Genomic DNA, 18,169 nt, shown 5'->3' on the forward strand with positions numbered 1-18,169 from the left:
GCCCAGGAGCATCAGGACAGAGCCTCCGTGGGTTTAACCCTGTCCACGGGCTGGGCCCAGGAGCGTCAGGACAGAGCCTCCGTGGGTTTAACCCTGTCCACGGGCTGGGCCACCCAGGAGCATCAGGACAGAGCCTCCGTGGGTTTAACCCTGTCCACGGGCTGGGCCGCCCAGGAGCATCAGGACAGAGCCCCCGTGGGTTTAACCCTGTCCACGGGCTGGGCCGCCCAGGAGCGTCAGGACAGAGCCCCCGTGGGTTTAACCCTGTCCACGGGCTGGGCCGCCCAGGAGCGTCAGGACAGAGCCTCCGTGGGTTTAACCCTGTCCGTGGGCTGGGCCAGGAGCATCAGGACAGAGCCTCCGTGGGTTTAACCCTGTCCACGGGCTGGGCCAGGAGCGTCAGGACAGAGCCTCCGTGGGTTTAACCCTGTCCGCGGGCTGGGCCAGGAGCATCAGGACAGAGCCTCCGTGGGTTTAACCCTGTCCACGGGCTGGGCCGCCCAGGAGCGTCAGGACAGAGCCCCCGTGGGTTTAACCCTGTCCATGGGCTGGGCCAGGAGCATCAGGACAGAGCCTCCGTGGGTTTAACCCTGTCCATGGGCTGGGCCGCCCAGGAGCATCAGGACAGAGCCTCCGTGGGTTTAACCCTGTCCACGGGCTGGGCCGCCCAGGAGCATCAGGACAGAGCCCCCGTGGGTTTAACCCTGTCCACGGGCTGGGCCAGGAGCATCAGGACAGAGCCTCCGTGGGTTTAACCCTGTCCATGGGCTGGGCCAGGAGCGTCAGGACAGAGCCTCCGTGGGTTTAACCCTGTCCACGGGCTGGGCCGCCCAGGAGCATCAGGACAGAGCCTCCGTGGGTTTAACCCTGTCCATGGGCTGGGCCGCCCAGGAGCATCAGGACAGAGCCTCCGTGGGTTTAACCCTGTCCACGGGCTGGGCCGCCCAGGAGCATCAGGACAGAGCCTCCGTGGGTTTAACCCTGTCCACGGGCTGGGCCCAGGAGCGTCAGGACAGAGCCTCCGTGGGTTTAACCCTGTCCACGGGCTGGGCCACTCAGGAGCATCAGGACAGAGCCTCCGTGGGTTTAACCCTGTCCATGAGCTGGGCCGCCCAGGAGCATCAGGACAGAGCCCCCGTGGGTTTAACCCTGTCCACGGGCTGGGCCAGGAGCATCAGGACAGAGCCTCCGTGGGTTTAACCCTGTCCATGGGCTGGGCCAGGAGCGTCAGGACAGAGCCCCCGTGGGTTTAACCCTGTCCATGGGCTGGGCCAGGAGCATCAGGACAGAGCCTCCGTGGGTTTAACCCTGTCCATGGGCTGGGCCGCCCAGGAGCGTCAGGACAGAGCCCCCGTGGGTTTAACCCTGTCCACGGGCTGGGCCAGGAGCGTCAGGACAGAGCCTCCGTGGGTTTAACCCTGTCCACGGGCTGGGCCGCCCAGGAGCGTCAGGGCAGAGCCTCCGTGGGTTTAACCCTGTCCACGGGCTGGGCCAGGAGCATCAGGACAGAGCCCCCGTGGGTTTAACCCTGTCCATGGGCTGGGCCAGGAGCATCAGGACAGAGCCTCCGTGGGTTTAACCCTGTCCACGGGCTGGGCCAGGAGCATCAGGACAGAGCCTCCGTGGGTTTAACCCTGTCCATGGGCTGGGCTGGGCCAGGAGCAGGTCTCCGCTGTCTCCTTTAAACCCTGAAACCAGAAAGTGGCTTCGAAGAGGTCAGGGCACCCACGGGCGCTTGGGGACATCGGAGGCACAGAAGTCAAGTCTAACGAGACACGCCTTCGATCGCTGTTCGTGCCGGAACATTCAGCAAATTGTGGGCAATGTGAGAAAGCACGTTTCTGAACAAAGCTGTACAAATCATCACAGTGCTTTGAGAAGGCATCGTTGTCCATTTGGTTATGTTTTCACACTAAGCACAAATGTCTGGGGTCAGTAACAATGACAGTAGCCGGCGGTACCGAGGGCTCCTTACGTGCCGGACACGATTCTTCGTCTGGACAGGGACCTCGCGGCCTCTGTGCCCACGGGCTGCGCCAAGCCCGTCCTGACGCCGCGCCGTCACATTCACGGGTGGCCGCGGGCCGGCGTCCCCGCCTGGTTACGGGAAGCCCTGTGAAACGGGTGGGAGGTCTGAGTTCCGGTCTGGGCTCTGCCACCAGTCAGGTCTGTGAGCAGACCCTCCGGCCCCCCTGAGCCCGACGTCCTTCAACGCAAACGTAACTGGGCTTCCTATGGGTCCAGTGCCGGAAGCCACCAGGGCGATTCCAAGGCTTGGAATGACGACGCTGATTTCTACTGAAGCCGCGGAGGGGTGGGGTGAGCGGTGGATTGCCTCCCAGCCAAACAGCCTTCCAGTTTCCTTTAAACACTCTCCCCACTCCCAAGTCCCTCTTCCTCGACCAGCTGCCCAAATTCTGTTTCTGTCCCCCCCCAAAAAACAATAACCCACCCCTTTGCCCCTTCCTCTCTCGAGTGACACTCTCCAGTATTTGTCCCTGTTCCAGGCCTGCTTGTCCGGGACGGTTCTCGGTGCAGGAGGGGACAGCAGCCAGGGGCTCCCCCGCCCGTCCCTGTCCCGGACGGTTCTCGGTGCAGGAGGGGACAGCAGCCAGGGGCTTCCCCGCCCGTCCCTGTCCCGGTCGGTTCTCGGTGCAGGAGGGGACAGCAGCCAGGGGCTCCCCCGCCCGTCCCTGTCCAGGACTCCAGGACGGTTCTCGGTGCAGGAGGGGACAGCAGCCAGGGGCTCCCCCGCCCGTCCCTGTCCCGGACGGTTCTCGGTGCAGGAGGGGACAGCAGCCAGGGGCTCCCCCGCCCGTCCCTGTCCCGGACGGTTCTCGGTGCAGGAGGGGACAGCAGCCAGGGGCTCCCCCGCCCGTCCCTGTCCCGGACGGTTCTCGGTGCAGGAGGGGACAGCAGCCAGGGGCTTCCCCGCCCGTCCCTGTCTGGGAGGGTTCTCGGTGCAGGAGGGGACAGCAGCCAGGGGCTCCCCCGCCCGTCCCTGTCCCGGATGGTTCTCGGTGCAGGAGGGGACAGCAGCCAGGGGCTTCCCCGCCCGTCCCTGTCCGGGACGGTTCTCGGTGCAGGAGGGGACAGCAGCCAGGGGCTTCCCCGCCCGTCCCTGTCTGGGAGGGGGCGAGCGTTTGCGTCTCAGCGGCTGCCAGCCCCACCCAGCCACGGGCAGGCTGGGGAGGGACAGAGAGCATGGCAGGTACTGGTTGTCGGTTCTTTTTTAGAGCTACGTATAAAACGAGAGGCGAGGACTTCTTGCTCTTGAAGGAACTCCCAGCTCTACTTTTAAAAATGCTGCTTCTGTGATTTCACAAAATTAAACCCTTCAAAGATACCAATAATCATAGCAGGCATTCCCTGGGCACGCCTGTGCCCCTTAGCGCTAACTGCCCTCACCACCCAGGGGCCTCCAGGGGACCGTGTTCTGCCCCTGCCCCTGCCCCAGTGAGGAGATGGGGAGTTAGAGGCATCCGGTGACTTGTCTGGAGTTGGCCGCCTGCTCACGCCCAGGTGTGCTGACTCTAGACCCGCTCTGGGGAGCTGTGCTCACCGCCCGGCCTCCCACCTGGTCTTCTCCTGCCCACAGTGGGGCGTGACCGGGAGCATGGATGTGGTATTAGCATCTGTCCGCCCCTTCCGCGGTGCCAGGGCTTCTGTCCGGGTCCAGCTAAGCTGCCATGACGACACCAGAGACCGGGCAGCTTATAACCAGCCGTCACGTATCTGTCCCAGCGCGGGCACCTGGGAACTCTGGGGGCCGGGGGCCGGCCGGCTCAGTGTCTGGGGGTGCTTCCTCTCTCACAGAGGGTGAGCTGTGGTCTCACGTGGCCAAGGTCTGGGGCGCTCTGCAGGGTCCCTTTGACCAGGGCACTAACCCCGTTCAGGAGGGCCCCCCCTCACAACCTGACCACCTCCCACAGGCCTTCCTTGGATGAAAAAGCTCCCCTCGTGACGCTCGCTGGTCAGAGAAGAATCTGTCCGTCTCTCCACGTGCTCCCAATCCACGGCCCGGAAAAGCCCCTCCGGTCCCCTGCACGCCTCTCAGCGTGCTCCCAATCCACGACCCGGAAAAACCCCTCCGGACCCCTGAACGCCTCTCCACGTGCTCCCAATCCACGGCCCGGAAAAGCCCCTCCGGACCCCTGCACGCCTCTCCACGTGCTCCCAATCCACGGCCCAGAAAAACCCCTCTGGACCCCTGCACGCCTCTCCACGTGCTCCCAATCCACGGCCCGGAAAAGCCCCTCCGGTCCCCTGCACGCCTCTCAGTGTGCTCTCAATCCACGGCCCGGAAAAGCCCCTCCGGACCCCTGCACGCCTCTCCGCGTGCTCTCAATCCACGGCCCGGAAAAGCCCCTCCGGACCCCTGCACGCCTCTCAGCGTGCTCCCAATCCACGGCCCGGAAAAGCCCCTCCGGACCCCTGCACGCCTCTCCGCGTGCTCCCAATCCACGGCCCGGAAAAGCCCCTCCGGACCCCTGCACGCCTCTCCGCGTGCTCCCAATCCACGGCCCGGAAAAGCCCCTCCGGACCCCTGCACGCCTCTCAGCGTGCTCCCAATCCACGGCCCGGAAAAGCCCCTCCGGACCCCTGCACGCCTCTCCGCGTGCTCCCAATCCACGGCCCGGAAAAGCCCCTCCGGACCCCTGCACGCCTCTCCGCGTGCTCCCAATCCACGGCCCGGAAAAGCCCCTCCGGACCCCTGCACGCCTCTCCGCGTGCTCTCAATCCACGGCCCGGAAAAGCCCCTCCGGACCCCTGCACGCCTCTCCGCGTGCTCCCAATCCACGGCCCGGAAAAGCCCCTCCGGACCCCTGCACGCCTCTCCGCGTGCTCCCAATCCACGGCCCGGAAAAGCCCCTCCGGACCCCTGCACGCCTCTCCGCGTGCTCCCAATCCACGGCCCGGAAAAGCCCTCCGGTCCCCTGCACAGGGGCCTCCTTTCCTCTAGTTCCCCAGGTTTCCACGTCTCAAGTTACTGTGACGACCTCCCATCTGTTATGTTACTGTGTTGTTTTTTAAAGAAAGTTTCCTTAGAAGACTGTCTTCCTCCGTAGAGCAGTGAGAACCCCCAGAGAAACACACAGAGAACCAGGACGGTTTTATTTCTGCCCTAAAAACAAGGGGTGCACCCCCCCCCCCTCCGGTCTGTGAGCTGCCAGCGCAATCCGCCTGTCGACATCGGCCAGAGCCAGCCAGTTGGAGCGCCGGAAACGGTCGAACTCTTCCAGCGTCAGGGACTTCTGTGGAGGGTCTGACCTGATTATCAGTCAAGACCACTGTGAGTCAGCGCCCGGGGGTTTGAGAAATTCTCTCCTCTACCACCGAGTGGCATTTTAGAGGTGGATGTCCCCACAGTGAAAGCGTCTGAGGGCCACCACAGGAGCCCTGGCGTACAAAGGGTGCTGAATGTATAGATTTAAGGCCACGCCTGTTGACAGGCGTGTCCCAGATTGGAGAGGAAGCGGCCTGGGGACAATGGAAGGATTTCCTTACTTTTTTCTCCGCTGCTCCAGAGTGGGGTACAGTGGTCTCCAGAGTGGGGTACAGTGGTCTCCAGAGTGGGGTACGGTGGTCTGAAACCCACACTTATTTAATCAAACCAGTTAACCTTTTTTTTTACACACACACCCCCCCCCCCCGACACTTACTGGATTGTATATGGGAGCTCATCTATACCGTCCACAATTATATATTCAATATTTTGGGAAATGAAAGGTCTGGTTTACCACTATTAGTAGCCATTTAATATACTATATCTGGTAATCATACATCCCGTTTTTAAATATATTTTCCCCCAACAACTAAGCCAGGGGTTCTCAAACTGGGGCCCATAGAAGTGTTTGCAAATCTGGGGGATTATTTAGCATTTTCTAGAAAGATAGGCCGCAGCTTCCATTAGCTGCTCTGTAAGCCTTCTCCCAAGCCCCCGCAAAGGGGTACGAAGCTTTGTAAGGACATATTTATTTATTTTTAAATCTCCTTTTTCTTTTTCATTCCGAGGCTTGAAATTTAATGGGAAAACAATCTTATCTCTTTTCCTCTTGGGCTTATTCAGATATCCCTATTCATCCAAAAATGAGTGGGATGTGTGTCTGTGTGTGTCTGTGTGTGTGAGAGAGAGAGACAGAGACAGAGAGACAGAGACCTTCTCTGGGGGCAGCAGGATGCAAGAAAAGAGGAATAAAAGGTAGTGGATTTTTTCTTTTTAAGAAAACGATCATTTTGGGTGTTTTGCAGAAATCCACCTTGGACGCGTGTGCTTCTCTGCTGGCCTCCGGGCGGCGGCCCGTGTCCGCGGGCGGTCTGCCCTGTGACTCCCTGTGGATGACCCCACGGCTCCGGGTTCCGCCGCGGCCGGAGCGGCTGACGCGGCGCATTATTGGCGTCTGCTATCAATTAAGTGAAGTGATGACATGTGCTTAGTGGTTAGACTGACATGCAAAATAAATCAGATGTAATCGTCCGAATATAAGTTTGAGCTGCAGAATAAACCATTTCGGGGTCAAAACAAAAAGACCCGGCGGGCGTCGCCGTTTGCCGGAGGCAGAGCAATGCGGTTCCGCTCGCTCAGCAAAAGACAGGGGATTTCCACGGGATACTTTCTCCTTCTGAGGAGGAGGAGGAGGGGAGGGGGAGCAGGAGGGGAGGAGGAGGGGGAGGAGGAGGAGGAGGGGGAGGAGGAGCAGGAGGAGGAGGAGGAGGGGGGGGAGGAGGAGGAGGAGGGGAGGGGGAGGAGGGGAGGGAGAGGAGGACGAGGGGGAGAAGGAGGAGGAGGGGGAGAAGGAGGAGGAGGGGGAGGAGGAGGAGGGGGGAGGAAGGGGAGGAGAGGAGGAGGAGGGGGAGGAAGGGGAGGAGGGGGAGGAGGAGGAGGGGAGGGGGAGGAGGAAGGGGAGAAGGGGGAGGAGGAGGGGGAGGAGGGGAGGGGGAGGAGGAAGAGGAGAAGGGGAGGAGGGGGGAGGAGGAGGAGGGGGAGGACGAGGAGGAGGAGGGGGAGGAGGCGGGGGGGAGTTACAACTCGGATGTGAGCTCATGGATCTAGAGGTGGACGGCTTCTGAGTGGACGCAGAGCTGGCTGGTCACCAGCCCCCCCAACTAAACCTCGGGGTGCTCTCAGTCCCAGGCCTGCCGCCCCCTCATCCCATCCCATGGACCTGATTTAGCACCCGGGGCTAGGAAAGAGGACGCAGTTACAACGCAGGTGACACCTGGAGCCCAGAGGGCCACCACCGGAGCTCACGGGGCCCGGCCGGTCACCGAACACGCAGCTCACGGCGCGCACAGACGTAGAGCTGACCTCTGTCCTCCTGGCTCCTAGGCCGGAGGCTGATTCTCAAAACTGGCTCCATTAAAGGTCATTTCCTTCACTTAACGTCACGCATGCCCTGTGAGGGACGTGAGGGGAAGTGGAGCCCATTCAGTTTTTAGGGTATGAACGTCTGTGGATTTGGGTTAACTCCTTGACCCAGAATCGTCTGTTCCTTGCATAACTTAAGTTCAAACAAGACTCTTACCCCACCCCCCGCCCGAGGGTCTGCAATGTGCCTGGGTCCCAGCGTGCCAGTCTACAGGTCGGAGCCGGCTGCCGGCTGTGGTCGGTGCTCAGCCTGTCGATGGTGCTCACAAGAAAGGAGAAGGACCAGACCATCTCCGGTCACGGTTCCTTTCTTCTGTGCCTTCAAGGAAGAGCGGAGACCAAGAGGTTGACTCAGATGGAGTTTAGAACTGGAAGCGACGTTGGCCTCACTCTGGCCAAACTGCAGCTCGCTGGGCGTGAGGAAGGGGCCGCTAAGAGGTGAGGCTCCCTGCACAGGGCAGCCAGGCACGGCCACCTGCCACCCCCTCTTTTCTATGTCAGCAAACTGGCCAGAAGAAGGGGGGGACCGAGACTCAAACCTACTTACCCCCCAGTGATTGCAAACCTCCCTGGAGGCTCCGCTGGGCGGAGTCAGGCTTGATCGCCTTCATTTACCCCCACACGAGGGCTGGCACGCCGCTGGGCGCTTCGTGTAGGTATGGATGCTTTTGAAAAGGACAAACACGTGTCAGGTCCAACAGGAACAAAGCAGGGGGAGTTTAAAAGTGTTATTGTTGACGTTTCAGGTATGTTGTGGGGGAAACAGCCCAGACCACCTCGAACCCTGCGCTCGACAGCTGAGCGGGCGTCCCCGGCAGCTGCCCGGCAGTCAGCAGCGTGGTTAAGCCCGAGCCCAAGTGCCAGGCTGCCCGGTTTAACACCTGTCTCTGCCACGCACACCCTCAGCACGTGGGGGGGGGGGCTGAGCCCCGCGCCTCAGTCGCCTCATTGGCAGGGTGGGGGCTATAGCTGGGGTTATAACTGGGACTTCTTACGGGGATGTTTTGAAGAGGGAGTGAGTTCGCTGAGGCAAATGCCCTGAAGCACAGCAAACGGTCAAGAACCTTATTAACCCAAGCCCCTGTCTCCGCGGCGCTTGCAAAGCCCTTACACCCTTTGGCAGTTAGGCATGTGCACCCCGGTCCCCGGCATCTGTGCCTTTTCCTGGCGGCCCCCGGGCGCCAGCTGGGGCGACAGGTCATCACTAGTCCCTTCTGCGTGGGGCTCGTGCCGCAGTCACCGCTTCTGGGCTGGGACCTGGGTGCCCCTCCTCCCCGGGCTTGACCACGCCCCCCGCACCTCGGGACGTGATCGCAGGAACGGAAGTGGCGGAAACTGAAAGCAAAATACAGGGTTCAGCCAAGAAACGGGGGTCCGTTTCCCCTCTGCTGCATACATGTATGCAGATATATGTATGCAAATTGGAAGCCTGTGAAACCTGCCCCGTCAGGCACGTTGTATTTCAGGGTTGTTTTTGTTTCGTGGTCTAAGTTTCAGGGCAGAGTTTTCATCCCCTCACTGAGCAGACACCCAGCGGCCGTGTATGGAGCCGTGTCCCGTCCCCCTTCATCCATCTGGTGTCCATCCACCCGGCATTTTCTAGAACAATCCTAAGTTTAAATGTCTCTGGCTTCTTCTCGAGGAAATAAATGAACCAGGCCGGGGAAAGAGGGCCTTTGTCGGGCCCTCCGGCCGCAGTTCTGTTTCCTACCCGCTTCCCGCTGTTTCCGCGCCCCAAAGCTTAGCACGCCGATGAAGTCTGCCCGCGTCCTGCGGGCTGCTCGAGCCGGGCCAGGGTCAGGAGGCCCGGGTCACCAGGCCGGGGTCACCAGCCCGTGTGCTCTGTGGGCCTCCGAAGGAAGAAGACATTTTAATGTTAAAGTTTCCATCTGAAATTGCACTTGTTTCTTCGGGGCTGACCCTACTGCAGACTCCCGCCGTACACGGCTCATTGCTACAGGGAGACGCGCCACTGTGCTTGGCCGTGAAGCGAACAGGGGTGCGTGAGCTCCTGACTCTGCCACAGGGAGAGTGGGCGCTGCTGTTGGGCAGCCGGGCAGCAAGGAGAGGCGCCTGCCAGACTGCGCCGTCCGGGGGTGGGGGTGTGGGGGACAGGGGCCCGGTGCCGTTCTCGCCTGTGCATCCGTCCCGCAGAGGAACCCTCGGGCCGCATGCGGCCAAGCAGAGGCCCCTGGACTGTTGTTTGAAACGTCCCCACCTCCCCACACAGGAAGGCCGTGGCGCACCTCACCGGGCCGGAACTTATTATTACACAAACACATGCCTGTAAAGCAGGGGTCCCCAAACTTTTTACACAGGGGGCCAGTTCACTGTCCCTCAGACCGTTGGAGGGCCGGACTATTAAAAAAAAACTATGAACAAATCCCTATGCACACTGCACATATTTTATTTTAAAGTAAAAAAAACAAAACAGGAACAAATACAATATTTAAAATAAAGAACAAGTAAATTTAAATCAACAAACTGACCAGTATATTTCAATGGGAACTATGCTCCTCTCACTGACCACCAATGAAAGAGGTGCCCCTTCCGGAAGTGCAGCGGGGGGCCGTATAAATGGCCTCAGGGGGCCGTAGTTTGGGGACCCCTGCTGTAAAGTCTGTATCCGCTCACAACGCAGAGTGCGCAGCGGGAGGGCACGCCAGCAAGACCCCCACCCGGCGACGCAGAGCGCAGCAGGTTTACATGTGGTCCCGTGCCCGTGGTGGAAGATGATGCCATCTTCCTGCAGGATGGCGGGGTGGGTGCGGGGAGCCCTCTGACCCGTCGTGGGGCTGCCTGTGGCAAGCGCCAGGGGCCGACTGTGAACGCAGCGCTCTTGCCATTGCTGTTCAGCAGAGCTCTCCAGGACGCCCCGCGCAGGAACTGAGGTATAATCGCAATCACCGCGGGGCCCACGGGCCCCAGAGCGCATCGCGGAGGCACCCACTTCGCTGGTACAGAAATGAGAGGTTCTCATGCCCCGTCCCCACCGAGTGGTAGAAATGCTGAGACCCACACGTGGCTCGTCACGCTCGGAACCATGGGGGCGCCCGGGCGCCCCCTTCACGTCCTAGTCTGTGGACACAGCCTCTCCACGCTGTCCTGGGGGGCAGCCAGAGGCGCGGAAGGAAGGACGGGGAGCTCGGGTGTTGGAGCTGCGGCACCCCGAAGAAAGTATTGGAGATTCAGTCGAGCAATGCCTAAGGTTCCGTGTCCATGTTTCAGTCTGGGGTGGCCGCCCTCCTCCCGGGGCTGAGACACGCCTGAGGGACCCACCAGCCTGGGGGTGGACGGCCTGGGCGCCCCCCCTACTCTGCCGGACGGGACATTTGCTCTGGACTCATGGTCCAACCCCACTGAGCTTCAAGAAGCGAGGGGGTGGGGAACTGACAGGGTGTTCCTGCTCCGGAATCTGGCCTCCAGCAGACAAACCACGTCTGAGAGGTGGGCTGCCCGGGGCTGGGGGTGCAATAGCCCCCGCCCTGCACTGGGACCCTTTGCATGTCAACAACTGCCCACCCCGACCCCACACAGAAGGCCTCCCTGTCCCTCAGATCCAGGCCATGGCTTTGTAATTCTGTTACAGTTCAAAGGTCAGAAGGACAAGCTTCACTGTGCCTGACTCTGGGTGGAGAAATAAATTATGCGTCACAACTCAGGTGGCAATAAATAGCCTTTCTAATACCTCTGGTGTAAAGATTATTGTGTGGTCTCCGACACTTTGGCAAACAGTTCTTGACTCTTTCTAAGAAGTCCGCTGCCTTCAGCATATTTTGAGGAGAATGTGTCTTCCTTTACCAGAGTAGGAATAGCCCTGAGAGTGGAGACAGAGGAATGAGAAATATGCCGTTGCCTCATGGGTGGGCTGCTATTCTCAGCACATCTTGGTGTGGCTTAGAGAAATGCCAGCTGCTTGTGATGGTTAATTTTATGCGTCAGCCTCACTGGGCCACACAGTGCTCAGATATGTGCTCAGACATTCTGGCTATTTTGGGGGTGGGGGGTGGGGGGTTGACTGTTAACATTTAAATTGTGTGACTTGGATTAGAGCAGATTGCCCTCCATGATGTGGGTGGTGGGCCTCACCCAATCAGTTGAAGACCTTAACAGAACAGAAATGTGAGGTTCCCTGAGCACAAGGGAATCCTTCAGGCAAACAGCCCTCAGACTTGAACTGCAACATCAGCTCCCAGCTCCCAGAGCAGCCTGAGGCTGGGGTTCCTTGTCAGGGAGCAGTTTCACTTTATTTATTTATTTATTATTATTATTATTTTTTTTATTTTTTTTAATTTTTGTATTTTTCGGAAGCTGGAAACGGGGAGAGACAGACAGACTCCCGCATGCGCCCAACCGGGATCCACCCAGCACGCCCACCAGGGGCAACGCTCTACCCACCAGGGGGCGATGCTCTGCCCCTCTGGGGCATCGCTCTGCCGTGACCAGAGCCACTCTAGCGCCTGGGGCAGAGGCCAAGGAGCCATCCCCAGCGCCCGGGCCATCCTTGCTCCAATGGAGCCTTGGCTGCAGGAGGAGAAGAGAGAGACAGAGAGGAAGGAGGTGGGGGTGGAGAAGCAAATGGGCGCTTCTCCTGTGTGCCCTGGCCGGGAATCGAACCCGGGTCCCCCGCACGCCAGACCGACGCTCTACCGCTGAGCCAACCGGCCAGGGCCAGCAGTTTCCCTTTAATCCTCGGATCCCTCCATCATCCTCCAAGCTCCCTGGGTCCTCGGGTCCAGCCAGCAGAAAGGACGGTGTGGGGAGAGAAGGTCCATCTGCTTCCTAACCCCCTGGCCAGCATCTCCACCCACTCGCCTTGCTGGGAACTGGTCACAGGGCTCCAGGAGGTGGACGCCGGGGCCGGGAGGTGTGGGGAAGGGAGCCAGAGTCCGGTCGCCACGCTGCGTGCGTCACAAACACCCCTTGTTCTCGTGTGTGTCTAGGAGGACTGGCTCCTCCCCGAGTGCGCCGCCCTCTGCGTCTCCCTGGGTGGGTCCTTCTGACATGGCCCAGAGCCTCTTCTGTGGACTTCCCAGGTGACTGGGCTCAGGTCACGAGACCGTCCTCGGGGGTTAACTCGAACGGGGACAGCAGGTGAGTTAACACGGGGCGATGGTTCAACAACAGCAGAAGGCAGCGTGTGTGGTCACCTGTGCGGCGAGCAGCCAGGGGCTCAGAGGACGGAGAGAACTCCGGGGCTGTCAGCTCAGAGAAAGCGTTTATGGAGAAGCATACCTGAATTGAGGCTTACTGGGGGGGGGGGTGATTTCAATAGGCAGAGGGAAGGGGGGGACGTTTCGAGGAGGGTAAGGAGGAGACAGGAGCTGAGCAACAGAGGCAGGGACGAGAAGGGCATTGTTGGGGTTCATAGTCAGCAAACCAGTCTGACTGGAGGGCGTTCTGGAGGGGAATAATGGTTTTTTTAAAAAGGCAAATTAAATCTGAATCGTGTTTGGACTGAATTAACATAAACAAACAAGACTATCAAAGGTGCTCTTGTCGTTGCCGTGATTATTACAGTGTCTGAGGGCGGCTGTGCAGGAGAGAGTGAGCAGGCAGACCTGCCCGGGTCCCTGTCCCAGGAAGCTCCGCTGTGTCTGGGAATGCAGGTTTCAAAGAAGGGTCCCCTCCCGGGACTAATAAGAGCCGCTCTCTGTGCCTAAACTGTTTACACCAACTGGCAGCGGGGGTGGGGTGGGGGTGTTCATGCTGAACTCCCGCTCTCCGCCCTGCCCGAGAGGAGAGGCTGGAATGTGGGCACGTGCCCAGCAGGGACCAGCCCCCTGTGAGAACCTGGGCCCAGAGCCTCTCTCTAGGGAGCGTCTCTGGCGGAGAGCTCCGGGGTCACAGCGTTACCTAACCGGAAGTCAGTCAATAAGCAGCCTCTTCAGCCCTGGCCGGTTGGCTCAGTGGTAGAGCGTCGGCCTAGCGTGCGGGGGACCCGGGTTCAATTCCCGGCCAAGGCACACAGGAGAAGCGCCCATTTGCTTCTCCACCCCTCCGCCATGCTTTCCTTTCTGTCTCTCTCTTCCCCTCCCGCAGCCAAGGCTCCATTGGAGCAAAGATGGCCTGGGCGCTGGGGATGGCTCCTTGGCCTCTGCCTCAGGCGCTAGAGTGGCTCTGGTCGCAATATGGCGACGCCCAGGATGGGCAGAGCATCGCCCCATGGTGGGCGTGCCGGGTGGATCCCGGTCGGGCGCATGCAGGAGTCTGTCTGACTGTCTCTCCCTGTTTCCAGCTTCAGAAAAATGAAAAAAATAAAAAAAATAAAAAAATAAGCAGCCTCTTCATAAAGACTCAGAAACCTAGAATTTGGAAAAGACGTTCTTGGAGGAGCCAAGGATAAACGTGCTGCCCTCCGGCCCCACGACCGTTGTCTGGAACATGAGGCCCCGTCTGCCCCCCCGAGGTGCTCCGATGCGCAGTGAGATGGAGGGGGGGGAGCTGTCATTTCCCACGTTCAGGCCCCCTCCCCTTAAAAACCCCTCTGCTCCCCTCACAATGGCCTGGAGTTCATTCCTAGGATAAGTGAACTTGATGGTGATATCCACGCACTGATCCTGTGTGTTTTCAGAGTTAAATGTACATTTTATCTCAGGAAAGGGTTTCTCTAGACTCGTGGATGGCTTCAGCATCAGTTCCGCGACAAACTCCTTCAACGGAAACTAACCGAATGCTGCTGCCTGCCAGACAGGCACATACGATTCCCTGGTTAGCTGGCATTCTGTCCCCATGAGGACATCACGGAACGCCGCCCGCTGGCCTGGGTCACGTGTTGGGGTGGGGGGGTCCTGGGTGTTGCAGCAGATGAACTATCAATGTAGCAGAGTAATATTTTCCATCCCTTTGGTGAAAGGCAGATTTCCCATTAAAAATCAGATTCTTCGGTTTAAAAAAAGTTTCCTAGAACGGACCTTCTTCCCAGCTGGTTAAATTTAGAACCCTGAGAAAAATGCTTCCTGCCTGCCTCTTTTCTGAGCCTGGACACAGCAGCACGTTCATTCGAGGGTGAGCGGGCGCACTGGTGTCTAAGCCACATCCACGAGAGAGCGATTGTCCCCGCACAGGCTGCTGCTGCTGCTGCTGCCGCTGCCGGGGACCCTCGCCCTGAGTGCTGACCCAGGTCACCCAGGGGCCAGGCCAGAACCCTTCAGCCTCTTCCTCTGGTGTGTCCGTGACCAGCAGAGGCGAGGGGCACAGGCAGAGGGTGCCTCCGGCTGCCCAAGGAAGCGAGCGGCCCCTCGAGTCGGATCAGGGTCTGTCCACGGCGCGTCGGCACTGCGGAGCCCTGGGTCAGGACGGGGGACAGCTGCCTGGGCCCGTGGCTTCGAGGAGCGTTGTAATTAGGTCGACTGTCTTAGACAAGCCTCGTTGGTGTCAAGGGACGGGGGCCTCTTGGGCAGCTGATGCAAGGCCAGGGTTCATTACAAGCAAGGAGGGGGAGGCCGCGGAGCAGAGGAGGGGTGTCCGTGCGGAACGAGAACCGAGAACCAGGTGGCTCTCCGTGCCCCTGGGAGGGCTCACGGTCCTGGCCTGCTTCCTTCCCTCGGCCTCGGCTGCATGCTCAGCTGACCGGCCTGGGAGCCTGGGACAGGCTGGGGCTGCCTCTGTACCCAGGGGCCACCCTCCCGTCTTGCAGGGGATAGAGAGTTAGCTGAAGGGGCTGCTTCTGTACCCACGGGCCACCCTCCCGTCTTGCAGGGGATAGAGGGTTAGCTGAAGGGGCTGCCTCTGTACCCAGGGGCCACCCTCCCGTCTTGCAGGGGATAGAGAGTTAGCTGAAGGCGGCGACTCAGCACCTGGGCACTGCGGAGCCTTCGTCACTCCCGTGGCCGCGCACCAGGCTCCGGCCAGCCCAGTCCGACGGGACAGGGCAGCACACACACCTCCAGAGCTCTCCTCCTCTGCCCTCGCCGCCCGGGGCGGGTCACGTGGTCCCGGCTGGCGCCTGGTCTCGGTCCCGGAGATGGAGACGGAGACGGCAGGTGCGGATGGAGCCGGGGGAGCACGGGTAGGCAGGTCTGCGGCCGTGGGGCCATCGTATCGCCCTGGGGGGGCCTCCGTGGAGCCTTTCACAGGGTAGGGGACACGTGCTTCTGTCTGTTCATGCTGGTGTCCCGCTGGGTCCTCCTGAAAGAACTGTAAGTTCACTGATACGCCTGTACTGGGTAAGCAAGCGTTTCCTTGAGGTTTGCGCGCTTGTGTTGGGGCAGCACTGTGTGTGTCTAGCGTGTGAATGGCTGCAGGTGCTTCGATTGTTTGCTACTGTTTGCTGGAGAAGGTTGTTTTTTTTTTCCACCTAGCCTGTTTCGCTGGAGAGTGCAGAGGGGGTGGGGACCTGAGGGGCTTGGGAGCCCTGAGATTTTGGCTTGGCCTGTTTGGCGGGGGGGCCCTGCCGAGGCTGGTGGGGGGGCCCGTGAGTCCGGTGAGTCCAGAGGGGGTCAGGGCTTGGGAGCCCTGAGAGAGAGGGACGCGGTCTTCCCTGCCCGTCTGCTCGTTCGCCCTTAGGAGACTTTAATAAATGAAACAGCTCACCATCTTCTGGCTCCGCTGTTCCTTTACCGTCTGCCCGAATCCAATGGGATCCTGTGTGGCCACGGCGGTGGCCGCTGGCCTTGCAGCCTGCCTTCCTTGCTCTTCTGCGTATAAGACGGAAGATGACCACCTGGTTGCTTCTAAAGTAAAAGACCTCAGTGGAAGTGACCAACCAGGCAAGAGACTGGATTGCCCACCAAACTGAGAGGGTGACCAAGAGGGTACCACACAGCTCCGGGGGCTCACCCTGTGGTTGGAGGAGGTGGGTTAGGGTCCTCAGTGGAAGGCCATCTACGGTCAGGGACCCGGGCTGCTGGACTGAGACCCACCGTTCCCAGAGGCCCAGATGTGCTCCTTTAGAAGTGAGTCGTGGACAGCTGGATAAGCAGAGCACATGCAGCATTAGGGGCCTTAGGGGCTGGGGGGGGGGGTCTCAGACACTGGGAAGGAAGCCAGCCGCTCTGTCCCAGCAAACAGGGTCTCCTGTGCGCGGGAGGGTGGCCGGGCGGGTTCGGGGGTGACACTGTCCTTCCACGGGCCTTCCAGAGCTGCTGGTTCTGCCCAAGAGGACGACGGGAACGCCTACGCAAGGAGCCCTGTGCTCCTGCCGGACTTAGTGGGTATTGAGCCCCTGATAACTATTATTCTTTCATTAAGCAAATTCTTCTTAAACCCCTGCTTGGCGCCAGGAGTAAGAGACCAGCTAAGCCGAGGAACTTGCCCCGAGTCTCACAACTGAGAGTCATTCATGCTGGGTTTGGACCAAGTGGGTCCGACTCCAAAAAGTAGGCGCTGAGGGGACTTCTCGTCGATATCAGCACACACCCTCTCCCTGTCTTTCTCTTCCTGTCTCTTCATACGATCCTAGGTGGGAAAGAATCTGTCTCAAGTGTGAGGAGCACACAGTCCAGCGAGAGAGAAGCTAGACGATTGTTACATAGTACGACAATCTCTGTGACTGAGGTTCAGGACTCGAAGTCATGGGGGCCCAGAGTGGGTGCTCAACCAGGTCGTGGGGGAGCAGGGAAGGCTTCCTGGAGGCGAGGACTCATGATCCTAGTGAGGGGAGTCTCGTAAAAGCACAAGAGGGCAGCTGGACAAAGGCTGTCTGGACACAGCGGTTTTACTAAGTAGTGGACGCCGGCCACTGCCTAGTAGAACATAGGATGGGGAGGGAGAATGAATACATCAGGATTGGAGAGCCTTTTCTGTCTTGTTTTGGTTTGTGTCTTTTGCTTGTTTGTCTGTCTTGCTGTCTGTTTTCCAGGCTCGTTCTCAAGGAGTCGTTCCATGTGAAGAGTATCCCAGATGCCTCAAGTTCATCCTGGAAGCACAGGTGCGTCCCACGATAGGACAGGTGCCGCTACCCTGGGTCCACGGGCTCTCAGTCAAATCAGAGAGAGAAGAGAAGGCATCTCGGCTTTTCCCGAATCCGTGTCGACCACAAAACCAAGCAGGGGCGGCCGTGGCTCTGAGGTTTGCGTGGAAGTTGCCTCTCTCGCCGCGGTCTTTCTCGAGCCCCAGACAGAACCTGGCACGCAGGTGGTCTTTCTCGAGCCCCAGACAGAACCTGGCACGCAGGTGGTCTTTCTCGAGCCCCAGACAGAACCTGGCACGCAGGTGGTCTTTCTCGAGCCCCAGACAGAACCTGGCACGCAGGTGGTCTTTCTCGAGCCCCAGACAGAACCTGGCCCGCAGGTGGTCTTTCTCGAGCCCCAGACAGAACCTGGCCCGCAGGTGGTCTTTCTCGACCCCCAGACAGAACCTGGCCTGCAGGTGGTCTTTCTCGAGCCCCAGACAGAACCTGGCACGCAGGTGGTCTTTCTCGAGCCCCAGACAGAACCTGGCACGCAGGTGGTCTTTCTCGAGCCCCAGACAGAACCTGGCACGCAGGTACTCGTTGAACGAACAGAGGAGTGGGCTGAGAAGAGGTGTGTGCTTTAAGAGCGCCCACACCGTCTGCCGACCTTCACGGATCCTCCGTGGGCTGACGCCGGCCGGGACGGTGTTTTCGGCTGACACTTGAAGGAGCTGAGAAGTTATTAAGTTATATATTCACCGGTCTTTGAGACGGTGATGTAAGTGGACTCGGCAGTCCTCCCGACGTAACACGGCAACTTTAACTCGTGGATAAGAAGTGGGCTCCTGCGTGGTAGGCAGAACTCAACGAGAAAGCAGTAGGGGACAGAGAGGAAACATGACCTCGATCCCATGGATTTAAGAAAGAACAGGAAGACGGGGGTAATGTGTGAAGAGGATCGGAAT

This window comes from Saccopteryx leptura, chromosome 11 (assembly GCF_036850995.1).
Source record: "Saccopteryx leptura isolate mSacLep1 chromosome 11, mSacLep1_pri_phased_curated, whole genome shotgun sequence".
Classification (NCBI taxonomy): Eukaryota; Metazoa; Chordata; class Mammalia; order Chiroptera; family Emballonuridae; genus Saccopteryx; species Saccopteryx leptura.